At 58.6% G+C, this 17,728-nt stretch overlaps 1 pseudogene; it reads left to right on the top strand.

Annotated features, from left to right (window-relative positions):
- The first annotated feature begins 911 nt into the window (after positions 1-911).
- Positions 912-4,381, top strand: LOC134154694 (uncharacterized; annotated as a pseudogene).
- The last annotated feature ends 13,347 nt before the right edge of the window (positions 4,382-17,728 follow it).

The raw sequence follows: 17,728 nt of genomic DNA, 5'->3' as shown, positions 1-17,728 counted from the left end.
CGGGGTCGGGGGGGTTCTCAGGCCTCGCCCTGGGCGGCAGGACGGAACTGGGCTGTGCACTGGGGCGGGGGGGGGGGGCGCGACAGGGTGACACTGAGTACTGTGGGGCCGGGGGGGGGGAGGGAGCGAAGGTCCCTCCTGAGTGTTGCACCCAAGGGGAGGGGTCCCAGGCATTGCACCGGGGGGGGGGGGCGGGTTGCAGGGTGGGGGAGTTGTCACTCCTGGGCACTGCACTGGAGGGGGGTGAAGGTCCCTCCTGGGTGTTGCACCGGGGGGGTCTTCATGGGGTGGGGGGTATCACTCCTGCGCTTTGCACTGGGGGGGCATTGCACCTGGGGGGCAGATTTGCCTGGTGTGGGGGGGATCCCTCCTAGACATTGCACAGTGTGGGGGGGGGGAGGGTCCCTGCTGGGTGTTGCACCCATTGGGAAGAGTCCAGGACATTGCATGGGGGAGGGGCTTTGCACGGGGGGAGGGTTTTTGCCAGGGCGGGGGCCCCTCCTGGGCTCTGCACTGGATGCGTGGGAAGGTCCCTTCGGGGTGCTGCACCCAATGGGAGGGGTTCTGAGCCTTGCAATGGGGGGGCTTTCCACGGGGGGGGGGGTGGGTCCCTCCTCAGCATTGCACAGGTGGGAGGGGAGGAAGGTCCCTTCTGGGTGTTGCACCCACGGGGAGGGATCCTGGACATTGCACCGGGAGGGGAGGACTTTCCATGGTGGGGGTGTTGCACCTGGGGGGCGATTTGCACAGTATGGGGGGGGGTCCCTCCTGGGTCGGGCTGCAGCGGGTGCTGGAGTGCATGAGCCTGGGAAAGGGGTGGGGTTTTTTTCGGGGGGGGGGGGGGAAGCAGGGGCTCCGGTGCGGCGCCAGGGCTGCAGGGGATCGAACGCGCGGTGCCTCCCAGGCCCGGCATGGCCCGGCTCAGCCTGGCCCGGCCCATCCTGGCCGCTGCCTCTCTTGCAGCCGCTGCCGGGGAGCCGGAGGTGCGGGGCGAGGGCCCGCGGTGGGGCTCGCTCTGCGACCGCCGCTGCGCCGCCATTAACGACCCGCATGGCGACCTGCCCTCGGCCTCCCACCCCCATGGCATCCTCGCCCCCCGCATCCTCGCCCTCCGCATCCTGCCCGGTAGGGAGCCCGGCGGCGGCAGCGGTGAGGGGGGTCCGCGCAGGGGGTCCCTGTGCCAGCGCCCACACCCGCTCGCCTCTCGCCCGCAGTCGTCACCCACCAGCAGCACTTGAACGAGGTGCCGGCGTGCGAGAGCTGCGGTTCAAAGACCACGCTGACGGCCGAGAGCGCGGTGGAGGCCAACAAGCTCTCCAACGACGACAAGGTGGGTCCGTACCCCCGCGGCCCATGCCCATCCTGCTGTGCGGGAGGGGAGGGGGTCTTTTCTTTGGCCGCGACCTTCTCCTCTCTGCAGTTCGGCTTCAAGAAGTGGAAGAGACACGCGACCGCCCGGCCCTGGGAGGACCGCTCGGAGATCAGGAAGGAGCTCTACTCCAACCTGAACGTCGTCCGCGGCTTTGGAGGTGGGCGGCCGCTGAGGCTCTAGGGTTCGCGGCAAAACCCTGTTGGGAGGAGGGAGCCCGGTTAACACCCCCCCTCCCCCGCTGTGCACGTGGCGAAGCGGCTGGTGGAGCAGCGGAGGGGCCGGTCGCTGTCTGCAGGCTCCACGGTGACGTTGGGCAGCGTCCTCTATGCGCTGCTCTTCGGCTGGTGGCTGGCGCTCCTCTACGTCCTGGTGGCCGCCGAGATGTTCCTCACCATCGTGGGGGCTCCTTACGGTGAGTCTTCCCCAGGTGCCCGTCCCCGGTGCGACCGGGCCGGGCTGTCGTGGTGGGAGACGGGACGTGCGCGTCGGGGTCCTGCCCCGCGTCCCGATGCCGCTGTCCCCGCAGGGCGGCTCTGCAGGGACCTGGGCAGCTACTTCCTCTGGCCCTTCAGCAAAGTGATCCAGCGGGTGGAGGTAACGGCCGGGTGCCGTCCGTACGTCCGTCCCCGCCAGCCCCTCCTCACTGTCCGCCAAGGTCCCGCCGCGGAGGCCGACGGCACCCGGGAGACCTCGGCCCTGCTCGGCGGCCCAGCGCCCGGCCGCTGGTGCCCCGCGGACCCTGGCTACCGGGTGAGCGCCCGGCGCAGGAGGTGCTGGACGGGGCCCGAGGGGCGGCTCTTTGGGAGCCCGGCTGCTCCCGTTCGGGTTTTTCTACCCTAAAAACCTGCCGCCACCGGGCCGTCCTTGCAGCAACGCGCTGCCGCCGCCGCCGCCGCGTGGCTCTGCCTGGGCTACCCGGCGCTGGCACTGGCCCACGGGCTCGTCTGCTTCGTCGCCTGGCTCCTCTTCTTCCTCATCCCCATCGCCAAGATGAGCACCCGCACGGCCCACCGGGTGCTGCTGCCGCCCCCGGAGCTGGTATGCATCCGGCGCCCGCGCATGGTGGGTGGCCCCTGGTGCTGGGGGTGGAGGGTCCCCTCTCGATGGGCTGGCTTTTGGCGGGGGGGACACCCAGACCAGTGTCACCCGCTTGGTTTCCATCGCCCCGCTGCCGCCGCCGCAGACGGACGTGCCGCTGGAGGCGGAGGTGATCAAGTGCTGCTACCGCGCCGTCAACGCCTAGTACTACAAGTACGCCGTGGACGGCATCAACGTCTTCGCTGTCAGTGTCCTTTTCCCCCCTGCTTCCTTTTTGTGTATAGGGGGGGACACGTCAACTGGGCACCACCTTGAGGTACCACCCCTCAAAAACCACCGCCCCCCCCAATTCGGAAATGTCCTTGATGGCCGCCGCAGACCTGCTGCTGCTGGTGGTGGTGACGCTGGTGCCGGGCTACGTGGACGGGCGCAACCAGCTGACGACCTCGCCCGTGAAGTTCGCCCTGGCGCTGCTCTCCATCATGCCCCTCTCCTACTACATCGGCATGGCCATCGCCAGGTGAGCAGCTGCCTGGTGCCGAGGCCGCCCCGCGGCGCTGCTTCCCGCCCCGTTGACCCTCTGCGCCTCCCCGCAGCATCTCGGCGCAGAGCAACGTCGCGGTGGGGGCGGTGGTGAACGCCACGTTCGGCTCCATCACAGAGCTCACCTTCTACATCAAGGCGCTCATCAAGGGCGCCCGCAAGTGCTACGAGGAGATCGTCAAGGCAGAGCTGATGGGCACCCTGGTGGGCTGCGTCCTCCTGGTCCCGGTGAGCCCGGCGGGGAGGAGGCGCTTGTGTCACGAAAGCCCCCGTCCTCCAGCGTGGGAGGAGGACAGGACCTCCTCGCCGGGGTCACACTGACAGCCATGTTCTCTCCGAGGGCTTGTGCACGGTCATAGGAGGCATCCGGCACCAGGAGCAGAGGTTCAACAGCCGCTCGGCGGGTGTCAGCTCGGCCCTGCTCTTCCTCTCCGTGGGAGGTGAGTGCCCCGGCGGCGGTGCCAGCGGGGGGAGGATGTCCCGCGCCGCGGCCTGGCGCCCACTTCCACCTCTCCTGCCAGCAGGCGTCTTCGCCCCGATGCTCTTCTCCAAGGTGTACGGGAGGCTGGTGTGTGGCGAGTGCCACAACGTCACCCAGAACGCGCTGGGCCACTACCTCTGCCAGAGCTGCCACTTCGACCTGGTAAGCCCCCAAACCGCGGCACCCACGGGCGCCCGTAGCCCGCCCGGCTCCTCGCCGGCGGCCCGCAAAGGGCGCTGCAGGGTGCCCAGGGCACGGCCATGGCGCTCGCCCCGCTGATGGGCTCTCCGTTGCAGGTGCAGAACAACGGCATGCTCTACTACAGCCACATCCAGTGAGTGTCCTGGGGTGGACCCGGTCCCCGTGTCGGGGGTGGCACTTCGTGGTTGGCTCACAGGTCCTCGGGGAGCTGCCTGGTCACGGGCAGGGCGTCCCCCCTCCTGGGGATGGCACCGCTGTGCCTGTCTGGTCCCAGGGCTGGACCATGCTGCGTCCATCTCCCTCTGTCCTGGGACAGCCGCCGGTGTTCTCAGCCCTGTGGGGTGCAGGGGAACGCCGGGGCCTCCAAAGGGCTCTCGCGTGGGGCTGAGCGCCGTGTCCCGCAGGCCCCTGGTGTACACAGTGTCCCTGCTGCTCCCTGCCGCCTACCTCATCGGCCTCTTCTACACCCTGAAAACTCACTCGCACATCTATGACATCCACATCAGCGACTGTCACGATGAGTGTCGCCCTGGCTTCGCTCGGCGAGTCCCCTGCTCCCCTTCCCACACTGGGAGGCTCACGTGGGGTTTCTGACTCCTCCCTGCTCCTTTCCCCCAGGGCCCAGCCACCACCACAGCGCCGTGGTCCACTGGTCTCGGTGGAGGGCACTGGTCATCCTCCTGCTGTCCACGCTTTGCATGTTGGGGGCACTAAAAACGACTCTGAGATACTTTCCTCTCTGGTAGTTTTCAGGCTCGCCGGGCACAAAGTACAAAAGCCACCGTTCTCCTCTTCCTCTGCTGAGGACAGGCAGTGACGACAGCTCTGAAAGTTGATACAGGGTAGATACCAGCAGAAGGGCAAGGCTGGAGAACAAAGCAGGGGCTTTGGATGGATTTATTGGTCAGAGCATTAAAAAAAAGAAAAAAAAAGAAAAAGAAAGCAAAGAACACTGGGCACACAAATACAAGCAAGTACAGCTCCTGCCCCCTTCTCCCTCCCCAGCCCTTCCTCGCTCCATGGGGAAGTCCTTCATCATAAAAAGCAAGGGAGGAAACGAAGCTCACATGTTGCAACATGCACACTGGATGCAAAAAGGACCCGCAGCAATCAGAGAAACAGGACAAGCTTTACAAACTAAAGGCAGGAAGGCAACAAGCAGCAGCCAGGGTCCCTCTGCCATGGCTCGAGCGAGGATATCGGCTCATTCATGAGTAAAGGTTTAGCAATTTCTTTTTCTTTTTTTTTTAAGCCTTACTTATTGATTTATTTTTCCCTCCCTCCCCTAGTATAGCAGCATTACGGACAATGCTGTTGTCTTTAATGCAGCTCTTCGTTTGGGAACATTCCTGTGCAGGTATCAAGAGCTGCCTGATGGCAGCAAGATAGCCTCAAGAGCACAGGGCAGTAGATAGCATTAATTAAAAAGGAGAAAAAAAGAAAATGGGGGTAGTGTGTGTGGCGGAGACACAGAGGAATGTGATAGCAGCTAAGCAGCTCATCTGAGGCGGAACAGGAAACATCTGCCTTGGGCTGAACTGGTGTGACAGAAAGCTAGGCTTCACTCTGGAAATGGAGCCAGCCTGAGTGCTTTAAAAAGAAGGGCGCTGGCAGCGCAGCGAGGAAGAGGAGGGGGTAGGGCTAATGCTGCACTTCAACACACCAGTGTCTGGCACTGCTGGGCGGCAAGATGAGTTGAGCAGCACCTGCAGGTGTCTACAGGGAGGGGAGCTCGGTGCTGCGCAGCTCCCTGATGCTCTGCAAGCCGCTCAGAGCAGAGCCAATTATGGGGCCAAGGTAGTAGCAGTAACTAGCAAAAGCCTCTTCTCCTCAGGAAACCAGCCCTGCTCTGGCAAAGGTAGCAACACGCTGACATCATGGAAGGTTTTCTTTTTAAAAGGCAGATTTGCTCTTACAAAGGAGAAACTAGTACTTTAAGACAGCCTTGTTTGAAGATGATGGAGCCAGGCCTCCAGCAACAGCAGTGGCAGCCGAAGCCAAGCAGGAGCCCGGGCAAGCAAAGCCTGGAGTAATTTATCCCCCTTCCAGCTATGTGGCAGAGCTAGGTCCCAAAGTGGTAAAGGTCACCCAGCTCGTGTGCGCCAGCAGGAACCTTGAATCATTCAAATAGTCAAGATGCACAAAAGCATTGCCTTACCTAGCAGCAAGCCCTCAAACCAGAGCTGCATGCTCTCCAGCGCTGCCTCTGAAAACAAGTCAGTTGTGGGGTGAAGCAGCAAGGCGCTTTACTCAGCCTTCAAACACTTGTCCCCATGCTGCAGCAGCCACCCCAGGGCTCTGGGAGGGGAGGGATGACCTGCCCCGCACGCAGGCTTAGAGGCTGCTGTGTGTTCATGCACACATGATTTTGGCTTTGCACTGTTAGCAGAACCCCACCACCACCGCCCTGAAGATGGCTGCAGCTTATTTTGGGGGATGCTTTTGAAGACAGAAAGGTGCCTCCCATCACTAGGAAAGATTTGTATCACCTTTTATCAGCAAAGCAAGTCACTGACTGTTGCTCTGTAACATTCGCAGCCCTGATGTGTAACACAGGCTATGACGCATGGCTAGAGCTCTGCCAGCAAAACACTTGAAGGCAGCAGGGTGGCTCTACTGAAGAGGTGAGCTATGAGCAGTTGATGGATGCACCAGCAGCTGCTGCTGGAGGAGAGGGCCACTCTCCAGGCTCACAGCACTTGCTGCCCATTAAAGCTCCAGCGAGCAGAAGAGGTTTGGGTGCAGGTAGATGGGTACCATGTCATGGTGAGCTAGAGGTAAATAGGTACCTTGCAAAGTCTTCCCCAAGACCTGGTCCCCTCCCACCTCTGCAACACTGAATATGGTGCAGTTCAAGTGTTGAAGACAGAATTAAGAAACTATGACAGAGGGAGAAAGCAGCCAGACATGTGCCCTGGAACCAGAATGAGACCCTGACACCTTTCCTCTCTGCTTTGATCCTGCCTTAACACAACAGCGGTGTGGCTGTATTCCAGCTTAGGCTGTCCCTTGTAGGATGACCTCGTAAGGCCACCGGACCAAGGAAGACAGGCAGCAAACCATTGCCCATCCTGGAACAGAGTCCCTGGGGCCGCAGAGCAGTGGCTAATGTAGTTGGCAGCACAGCACGTAATGCTGTGCCTTGGAGCCTGTCCTGGCAGATGACCCTGCTGCTCGCCTTCCTGCATGGAGAGAAATTTGTGCTCTGGTTCTGTCCAGAGCTCTACTTTGGGCATGACGTGCAGCCCTGGGTGTTTTGTTAGGGGGTGATGTCCATATCTGTGGATGTGACCCCAGTCAGTGGGACCCACGTGCTTCTGCTACAGAACTGCCTTCTGCGGCAGAAGCAGGTGCCCAACTTGTCCGGCTGAAATGGAGATCCTACTCCCCCTGTGCTCATGCCACCTCCCCGCGGTGTGTATTTGCAGTCCACGCCTAGGCACCCCAGAGTGCTCTGCCCAGAAGGCAGTGCCAGGCGGGAGGAAGCCATCTTCAGAAGCTGGAGCACCTACTGAGTGGCCTGGGAATGAAGTGGACGAGAATGCCAGAGCAGTAAGTGTCACTGCTGGGGGCCCTTCTTTTCCAGCGTGCTTCCTGCAAAAGCCTTGTGCTATGGGCGCTGGCTTCCCATGGGTTCACTGAGCCCTGCCCGACATCGCCCAGTCCTGCCTTCAAAGGCGCCGGTGGTGAATGTAGTTTTGGAATGCACACGCTGTTGCACCTTGCTCTCCGTGAACACACCAGCAGAGCCTCTGGGGCCCTCCTGCTGGTGGCACTGGAAGTGCTGGGCCTTTCTATGATAGAAAGTGAAGAGTTTCTGCTCAGCTCTATCATAATTCAGATGCTTGGTTCAAGCAGGAAAGGGATGTTCAGCCTTTCTGGGCTTCCCTTCAGGGTAAAAGGGTGCTGACAGGAAGGCTCCCAGGAAGGCTCAGAGCAAAGTCTGGGGAAGAACCTTCCCTTCTGGGAAAACAGAGCTGCCATAGCCCCCACTGCCCCCTCCTGTCCTCCCTAGCAGGACTGCCCTGCACATTGCCCTAGAGTTCAGTGAGCTGCCTTCCCCTGTGCTTGCCTGCCTTGACTCCTTCATGCTCTTCTGGATCAGCCTTTTGGCTCTTCCCTTGACAAAAGCCTGCCAGAACATTTAGCTCTTTGCCCATATTCCCCTGCAGCTGCTCTTGTGTGGAATGGAGGGGCTGCTGTGAGCAAGAGCAATGGGTTTTCCTGCAGTTCTGCGAGGCAGCTTCTTCTCTGGAGCATGGAAACATGGGCTGCCCTTGCCAGCAGCAAGAGCCTTTCCTTGGCAGCATCTCACCTCTCTTTCTCACCTTTGCAGATGAAAATACACAGGGATTCAATCCCGACAGCCACTAAAGCAGCTTTGATTGTGTCCCTTGAACCTCTTCCAAGTATTTTTCCAACGTGAGTACTTTCCCTTCCTTCTTTCCCCCTGCCTCACAAAGGCAGCAGCCTCTCCGCACAGGTTTGTTAGGGCTGCATTGCCAGGGCTGGGCCAAGTCTTCCCAGTGGCTGGGTCCCTCTTCTAGTTAGATTCCCGGGGGAAATATGCCCAGGTTGGCAAGCCGGCACAAACTCACTCACACACACACACACACAAACACTCTTTAGGAGCAAGCAGTTTATTAGTAGATACTTACGAACAGACCGACCCAATGGTAATCTCGAGGACCACCTCAATGCTTGTCCCAATCATCTGCATGATGAGAGAGCGAGAATCGGCAGGTACAATCTTTTCGGATGTCCCCGAGGAGGCAACGTGGTCCTCTGTTGTGTAGCAGCCTCTCTCTCCTTCAGAAAAACTCCGGTATTTATGATTACTTGTGGTAGGCGGGAGTCCCGGCACCTGGGGCCAGCAAGTGCAGGGAGTCTAGCCCAACTCCACCCCGGTTGCATAACCAGGCTATGATACTGCGCACGCGTGCAGACTTATTTCGGGGGCCACATTTGGCTTTGGGGGTCGCTATTTCACTACTCTTCAGCTTCTGACCTTCATGTTGACTGCTTCTCATGGTGATTCTGTAGCTGGAAGCCACCGAATCTACATGTAACCAACCACTGTTCTTTCTCACAGATTCCCAAGACCTTGTCAGTTACTTATTTGTATCCCGCTTAACACAGCGGTATTGTTCAGGCACTGAAAAGTTACAACACTAGACTATTCCCACCAAGTATCAGGTAGTACAGATACAAAAAGTTACAACACGGACCATTCCCATCAAGTGTCAGGTAGCAGGGATACAGTCGCAGTGACCTGCATGCATGCTCTGCCTACATGTGGGCTCTGAGGGTGGGGAGAGGGTTCTGCAGAACTCTGTGATGTCGTCCACCTGCTAAGGGCTTTGTGTGTAAATGCTTGATGCCTTTCTCCTTCTTTGACACTGGGTGCCCAGCAACAACCTATTGCCCACCCCTGAACACAGAGTCTTTGGGGCCACAGAGCAGTCTTGTGTAGTTGGCAGGACAGCAGGTAATGGTGTGTTTCAGAGCCTGTCCTGGCAGATGACCCTGCTGCTCTCCTCACTGCCTGGAGAGAGTCTCCCTTGGGCTCCTGGAGCTCTCCTTCAGGCATGACGTGCAGCCCCAGGTATTTGATGGGAGGTGATGCTCTGATGTGGCCCCAGTCAGTGGAAGCCCTGTGCTTCTGCTGCAGAATTGCCTTCTGCTGCAGGAGCAGGTGTGAAGCTGGTGAGGGCCAGGTGGGGACCCTACTCTCCCTGTGCTCATATCACCTCTCCGCGGTGTGTATTTGCAGGCCGGTGCCAGTCACCTCAGAGTGCTCTGCACAGAGTGCAGCAGCGGGCAGGAAGAAGGAACGGAGAGAAGCCCGAGCACTAGTGCATGTCCTCTGAGCGAGGACCATCAGAGGTCTGGAGTGGTATGTGCTCCTCATTGAGACCCTTCATGTGCCAGCCTGCTCTCTGCCCAGGCCTTGTGCTATGGGTGCTGGCTGTACAAGAGGCCTGCTGGGCCCTGGAAGGCTTTGCGCAGGGCTTTGTTTTCAGAGATGCCAGCTGTGCTCTACTTCTGCAATGTATCTGCCTCTCCAGCGCTCTCTGTGAGCAACCCAACAAAGCCTCTGGGGCTCTCTGCTTGGTGGCTGTGGAACTGCAGGGCGTTTCCACGCTAGAAGATGGAGAGTTTCTCTTCAGCTGTGTGATGAGTAAGATCTTTGGTGTGAACAAGCAAGGGATGTTCAGCCTTGCTGGGCTTCCCTTCAGGGCAGAAGGGTGCTGACAGGAAGGCTCACAGGAAGAGTTAGGGAACAGGCCTTTCCCTTGCAGGAAAAGAGACCGGCTCTGGCCCCCACTGCGCACCCCTGTCCTCCCTAGCAGGACGGCCTTGGCCTTTCTGCCGCAGGAGGGCACAGCCTGTTCCTTTCTGCCTCCTTCTCCAGGGGGAAGAAGAGCCATGGGCGGAGACAGGGACAAGCAGGAGAAAGAGCAGCAGCAGTGGCAGTGTCAGCGGCAGACCCGGTGGCAACAGAAGACAGAGCAGCAGTGGCAGGGGCAGTGGCAGCATCAGTGGCAGCCACAGTGCCGGCAGCAGCCCCACTGGCAGTCGCAGTGGGAGCCCCAGTGGCAGACACAGCGGCAGCCCCACCGGGAGCCCCAGTGGCACTGGGAAACCCACTGTCAGACAGAGCGACAGCCCCAGTGTCAGCAGCAGCCTCACTGGCAGTGGCAGTGGAAGCTCCAGCTGCAGGCACAGCGGCAGCTCCAGTGCCAGTGTCAGACAGAGCGGCAGCGGCAGTGGAAGCTCCAGCTGCAGGCACAGCAGCAGATCCACTGGCGGTGGCAGCAGCAGTGGAAGCCCCGGTGGCGGGCACAGCGGCAGCCCCAGGGGCAGGCGCAGTCGAAGACCACATGTCAGACAGAGGGGAAGCGGCAGTGGGAGCCCCGGGGGCAGCGGCGGTGGCCACAGCAGCAGCCACAATGGCGGCAGCGGCGGCAGCAGCAGCAGCAGCAGCAGCTCTGCTTGTGAGCCGCGCGAGCACCCAGGAAGTTCTTGTGTGCTGAATTAAACCAGCTGCCCCAGGCCGGGTGGCTCTTGGCGGGGTGTGCGGCGCGCTCGCCCGCCTGCAGCGCGGCAGCTCTGGGGAGGCCTGAGGAGCGGAGCGGAGCAGCCGGGGCTCGGGGCCAGGAAGGCTCCTCCTCACAGCGGCTGCTCCCGCGAGGCGCCAGGGAGGGGGCGGGGCTCGGCGGCCACGCTGCCTGCTGGGATTGCAGTTCCCGGCGCGGGGCGGCAGCGGCATCGCTGGGCCTGGGGGAGGGAAGGGGGCGCGGGGAGGGGCCCAGGCGTCCGAGCCGGCGCTCGGGTAACGGGGGGCGGGGGGAAGGGGGGGTACTCGGACACCTGGGCCCCTGGCGTGGGAAGGGATGGGGACTTCCTGGGCACGTGGAAGGAGGGGCCCAGACGCCTGGGCCCCTGGGGTAGGGGGAGGCAATGGGGTGTCCGGATGCCTGGGCCCTGGAGTCAGGGCGGGGCAGAGGGATGCCCGTACGCCTGGGCCGCTCGCGTAGTGGGCAGAAGAGAGGTGCCCGGACACCTGGGCCCCTCGGGTAGAGGCGGGCAGAAGAATGCCCAGATGCCTGGGCCCCTGGGGTGCAGGGGGGCAGAGGGGTGCCTGGACCCCTGGGGTGGGGGGGAGCAGGGGGGATGTTGCCCCAGTGGTCCCCATTGCGCTGCATATGTGTGTGCGTGGGGCTGCCGTGTGTGTGTCTTTGCCTGTGAAAGGCCCAGCTGTGTCGTTGGCATGTGCGTGTCGGCGTGTTTGTGGGGCAGCCATGTTGACGTGTGCATGGTTGCTGCAGAACAAACCAAGGGTGATGAGCTCAATTGAACGTATTTGCCATGACACTGTCTGAAATTAGCTTAAAACTCCAATGCAGTGAGTTCCCAGCAAGACATACAGGTTGAACCAGGTGATGGGATGTCTCCTCCCTGTCAGAGGTGCTCATCGTACATCATCCATAGCTCCAGCATTTCCCATGGCCAGTTCACACTGCGCAGCTGTGGTGGTCTCTGATAGGGCTGTAATTAGCTGTGCTGTCACTTGATGGCACTGGCTCAGTGGAGATGGGAGCAGCCATGAGAAAGGGTCACCAGCAAGGCTGGGAGGTGGCCTGGGAGTCCTAGTCCCCTAAGGGAAGGAGCCTCCTTTGGAAAGGTGTCTGCTCTGTCCTTCCCTTCTGCAGCACCCCATTGACCATGCAAGATTGGAGCTCCCTCCCATTGCTTCCCCTCTCATTTCTTTTCTGTTTTGCTCTCCCACAGGCTTTAGGGGCAGAGAACAAATCCCCAAAGAATCTGTTCAAATGTTGGCAGTGACAGGTGAGACTTTTGGGGGCAAAATGCCTCAAAACCAGGGGCAGGGGCTCAAACACCCACTCTAAAACACAGCATTGGCCCCGGCACAGCCCCAGTTTGAATTAGACCTTCACACGAGCCTCTGCTTTCGGCTAGATGCTGCCATCACCCACTAACAACAGAGAGGACTGGGTGCTCTGTGGTGCCGTTCATTTCCTCCTTGGGTCGTGCTAGCTCAGGCAAACCCCTCTCTGAAGTGGCTGCTGCTCCATGACCTGTGAAGCAGCTGAAAGAGCACCAGTGTGTCCACAGATGACTAACCCTTTGCTTCTGGCCTCCCCAGGGGAACACTTTGTTGATAGGCACCGAGTGGAGCTGGCTGAACGCGTTGTAGAAGTGAAAGGTGTCCTGGACCTCCTGCTCGGGGACATTCTGGACTTTGAGCAATACCAACGAATTCTGGCGGAGAAACCATCCCACACCATGATGCGTGAGCTGTTCAGGCTGATGCCGAGCTGGACTTCCTGGTGCAAGGATCGCCTGTACGAGGCCCTGAAGAAAAAGCCCCCACGCCTCGTTGAAGTCCTTGAGAAGTAATTTGCCGAGGCACTGACTGCTCTGTGATACAGAGGAGTTCTTCCATGGAGAAGCAAAGTTCCTCTAGGCAGCTCACAAGTGACTTCACAAATGGCAGCATCACCAAATCACTGAATCAACGCATTGCTGAAGTTGGAAAGCACCCCTGGAGAACATCTGCCTCCACCCTCTTTTCTTTTATACCTGGAGGTATACCTGGAGCATGCTGACTGAGACCGTGTCCAGTTGGGTTTTGAGCAGCAACAAGGATGGAGACTCACAGTCCTGCTGAGCAACTTGGTCCAGTCTTCCATCGCTCTTGCAGCAGAAAATCTTTTCTTACATTTCAATGGAATTTCTTGTATTTCTACATGTGCCTGTTGCCTCCCATCCTGCCACTGGCTGTCACAGAAGAATCTGTCTCTGTCTTCTTTATGCCATGTCCCCATCAGGTACTTCTGTACATTCAAATTGCCCTGAGCCTTCTCCCCTTACACACTGAACAGGCCCAGCTATCTCTGTCTCTCCTCATACAGGAGATGCTCCAGGCCCTTAGTCTTCTTTGTGGTTGGACACACTCCAGTAGGTCCATGTTTCTCTTGTGCTGGTGGACCAAGCTCTCCAGGTGCGGCCTCACCAGTGCTGAGCAGAGGGGAAGGATCACCTGCCTCCACCTGCTGGCAATGCTCTTCCTGATGCAGCCCAGGATACCATGGCTGCTCTTTGCCACCAGAGCACATTGCTGGTTCATGGTCAGCTTGGTGCCCACCACAGCCCCCAGGTCCTTCTCTGAAAATCTCCTTTCCAGCACAGCCAGGTATCAGCACCCCTCCCTGGTTACGCACCAAGTCCCTGCTTCATCAGGACATTGTTGAAGAAGCAATGGGAGACAGCGTGGAGCCCTCCTGGAGGCAGCTGCACAACACCTGCTGCTCTCCCCTCCGGCACTGAGCTTGCCAACACCCCTGCTGCCTCCCCAGGCTGGTTGCTCCCTCCCAGGCACTAACAGCAGCTTTGTGGCCACTGGTGGCCTCTCAGGTCTTGAGGCACAAGTGAGCTCACTAGCAGAAGCAGCAGCAAGGTTCCTCCTCCTGGCTTCCAGGTGGGTGGGGCTGGAATCACCTCCCTGTCAGCACTGACACCATTTTCCTGCTGCGAGGCTCCCGGGTGCAAGGCACAAGTGCCCTCACACTCAGCATCAAAGCCTTGTGCCTGCCAGTGGCCATGCTGGGCTGCACTGGAGGGTTTTCCAGTGCATGAGGACTGAAGTAGGGGTCACAGAACAGATCCAGGAGCAATGTGCTCAGTGCTAAGAGAACGCTGAAAATGCTACATGTCTGTAGCAGGAAGAGAATGGAAGGGAGCAGAGGGACTGCTGTGGCTAAAAGGCAGCACCTGACTTGAGCAAGACCACACGTGTGCTTCCATACAAAATACTTAGGCAGCTCCATCAAGCTGCAGAAGAAAGGTTAGCCAGTTGGTTACTCGCACGAGAAGGGACATGGACTTTACGGTGCCAGACATGCTCCGTATCCCTGCAGACTTGTTAGAGGGAAGTGCCATGTGCCTGGCAGTTTTTGAAACCCCTTGGAGTTTAGGTTCAGCCTGCGGCAAGGATTTCTCACAGCCAGACCACTTAGTGGGAAACCATTACCGTGCTGTGTAAAGCAAATATTTTTCACCAGCATTGCATTGTATTTTGTGCCGGTCACATCCTTTCTGCTCAGAATATCACAATGCCTCTGTATTGCCCTGGAAAGTGGCATTTGCTGCAGATCCTTCAGTAGATGCGTGGAGGCCAACACATGTACTTCCAACTTCACCTGCACCTGGGAGAGGAGGAAAAAAAAAACCCAGTGTTAGTTTTTCAGCACACGTAGCCCAAAGCGTTTGTGGAAATAAATAGTACATGGGACTGGAGAGTGCAAAAATGTAGAGAGAGGTAAAGCCCTCAGAGGAACTCAAAATGAAAGGGGCCCACACAGAGGAAGACATTTGATTTTTTGTGTTTGATTATCACTCAACGGGCTCTTGAAAGAGAGTGAAGGAAATTCCACTGGATATCCTCGTCAAAGGGATGGGGCCGAACTCTTTTCACTAGTGCCATGCAACAGGACAAGAGGCAACGGGCACAAACAGAACCAGCGGAAGCTCCGCCTCAATATGAGGAGGAATTTCTTTCCTGTGAGAGTGACCGAGCACTGGGAGAGGTTTCCCAGAGACATTGTAGAGTCTCCTCCTCTGGAGAGATTCAGACCCTGCCCGGATGCAACCCTGTCTAACATGGTCGAGGTGACCCTGCCTGAGCAGGGAGGTAGGACTAGATGATCCCCTGAGGTCCCTTCCAACCTTACCCATTCTGTGATTCTGTGATATGCACCACACGTTTTCAGAAAACCCACCGACCATATCTACTTACACCACTGCCCAACCTGGACTCCTGCAGGTTGGACTCCTGTCTCCAAGCATCCCATTTTCCTTCACAGCTCAGAAAGGCAGTTTTATGGAGGACAAATCTTTTAGCCGCTTTCTGCTGAGCCTTCTCGATGGAGATGTATATGCATACACAAACACACACACGGGTACCACTTGCCCTGTCGAAACTTCCTTTTTTCCAGGGAAGCTCCTCTACAGGACTATGTAAACCAACCAAGAAGACCCTCACTGTCTTCCTGCATCGAGCACAATCAGATAAAGTCTCAGAAGCCAATAAATGACATTGCTGCCAGTCAGCACGGATGACATTCAAAAATGCTAGTGTTAGGCAATAGGTTTGTGGACACGCCAGCAAATGTTGAAAGCTGTAGAGAAACAAATCACAGTGCTGGGTGAGGAAAAGATCCTGGAGCAAAAAGGACCTCTCTGATGAGCTCCGTGCTTTGAAATAGGTCCTGTCACAAAGCAGGGACTCCAGAGGAACCAGTTTGCCCTCCTCCTCCGCCCATCCCTTTCCTTTGTCAGAGCCTGGGAAGCACACTGCATACACGAGTGGAAGGCCCACATCTCCAGTGGATCTGAGGAGCTTTCCTTCTCTGACAATACCTATGCAGACTCTTCCTGGGCCCTTCTGCGAATGGAGCCATTAGGAGCCACAGTCATCTCAGTGTGGCCGGGGACACTGGTGGGGAGTTCTTGTTTTCTTCTTGAAATTGTATGAGTAAAGAGAAAAGCAAGAACTCAGCCCATCCAGGAGAGCTCCTGCTGAAGGTGGCAGCCCAGCATGCCAAGAGGCCCACTTGTGTTCTGAGGCCGTACTTGAAGACCAGGCTGAGAAAATTGTGGGCTTTCGCTGAGGACTTTGGCTCCCCAGTATGGCTTAAGGCCTTTGTGATGAGGAGTTCCCGCACCCTTTTCCGATCTAAATCATGCTCCCATACAGGCAGCTGACTCTCTGCTGTGACAAACGTGGTCTGGAGGAAAAATCCAGCCCAAGATGTCTTTCTGCCTTGCTTGCTTCTGGTAGGGATCAATCTTTTCAAACAAACCAAAACCAGAACCTCTCATTCCTCTCCATGTTATAGGCTCCCCAAATAAGAGCTACAGAAGGACCAAAGCACAGGGAATGGCTGGGCAATAAAGTGCCAGAGGGTATTTGCTGCAGGAGGAGTAAGGCCTCTTGGGGAGTAAATGACCACATCTGAACTTTGTATGCACCGGGGCAGGCTGTGAGCTAACAGCTCTTGGTCAGGAAGGAGAGGCAAGAGAGAGGTCGCTGAAAGCCGCATCTCCTTGCCGTGCGGAGGTGAGAAGATGCCCAGCAGAAGTGCTTTGAAGAGGAAGAGAGAAGCCAAGCAAGGAACCGCATCTGGCCATGCCACACATTGACGGTGTGCTTTCAGCCGAAGGTGGGGGTGCGCTTCTGGAAGGACCAAGCGGACAAAGGCTTTGTGTCTCCTGCCTCTGGCTGAGGAAGCTCCCAGGCCCCAGGCTGCTGGAAGAAGACCCTGTTGGGGCAATCAGTGCATTTTTGGCTGTTCTGCACCTACTTGCTGCTGTTCCAGCCTGTGCTAGAAACACTGTGCTGAAGCACCAGCAGCTCTTGGAACACTGACCTCAAGCACTTAGTGAGCTGCAGTTTGCAAGCAGAACCTCCGTGTACTTGCTGCTGCTCCAGCCTTTGCAAGAGAGGCCTAGGCTGGAGTAACATCTCATTGGAATCGGACTCTCTCCTAAGCCAGAGGTCTGTCTGCAGAGAAGGCAGTGCCTGGCCTGGCCCTGGGGCCTGTGGGGCAGAGGCTCTGCGGGCTGGCAGAGGCCATGTGGGGTTTTCTGGGAGGAAAACATCTGCACTGGAGGAGAAGAGAGCTAAATTCCCTAATTCTCCCTCCCACCACACTTCTGTTCTGCCTTCCTCCCCTTCTCGCACCATGGCTCCACCGCCTGCTGCTTTTCCTGCCAGCACCAAATGCCCTCTCCCATGTCTATTGCCTGCCTTAGCCAACACACACCAGCCCACTTCTGGGGCACTTGGCTGTGCCCCAGAGAGCCCTCCCGGCAGCAGGGCACTGCCTTGGGGCACCCACCTCTTGGCAGGTGCCAAGGAGCAGCTGCCACAAAGGCTCCTGGGGCCAGCAGAGCTGCTGCTGCTACTGCTGCTGTGCATGGGCAGAGCAGGGGCAAAAGCACTTTCTGAGCTTCCCCACAGACCTGCTGACCCCTCAGCAGCCTCCCCAGTCTCCAGCTCTTCTCCAGCCTTGGCACCTCCTTTTCCCTTCCCCCAAAACAACAGCGTGGAACAGAAAGCCAACACTCAGGAAACCTCCTTGCCTGTGGAGTCGTCCCTGCCTTGACTTTCCTCCGGGCAAGCTCCTGGGGCTGAGCAGCAGCTCTGAGCAGCCTTGCCCCACACAGCCTCTGATCTGGGACAGCAAGATCCTGCCCTTCTGTGGGCTGCTACTTCCCACCATGGCTTCTCCACGCAGCCCTGCAGGCAGTTGCCCAGGCGGGCTGAGTGCTGACCAAGGCAGGTGGCAGAGGCATGGCCCTGGGCACCCTGACCTCCCAGGACACTGCTCTCAGCCACAGCCCTGGGCACACCTGGCTGCACGCACGCCCTGCTCGCACAGCCCTGCCGCCCTCCCCGGTAGAAGGGAGCCGTGCCGCCCTGTCCCTCGGACACTGTGGCAGCAAGTCCCTGCCCTAAAGCACCAGCTGCTCCACCGAGAGAGCTCTCTGGAAAGATGGCCTCA

Source organism: Rhea pennata, unplaced genomic scaffold (assembly GCF_028389875.1).
Source record: "Rhea pennata isolate bPtePen1 unplaced genomic scaffold, bPtePen1.pri scaffold_33, whole genome shotgun sequence".
Taxonomy (NCBI): Eukaryota; Metazoa; Chordata; class Aves; order Rheiformes; family Rheidae; genus Rhea; species Rhea pennata.
The sequence above is the reverse complement of the archived record's forward strand: the minus strand, read 5'-3'. Positions and strand labels throughout refer to the sequence as shown.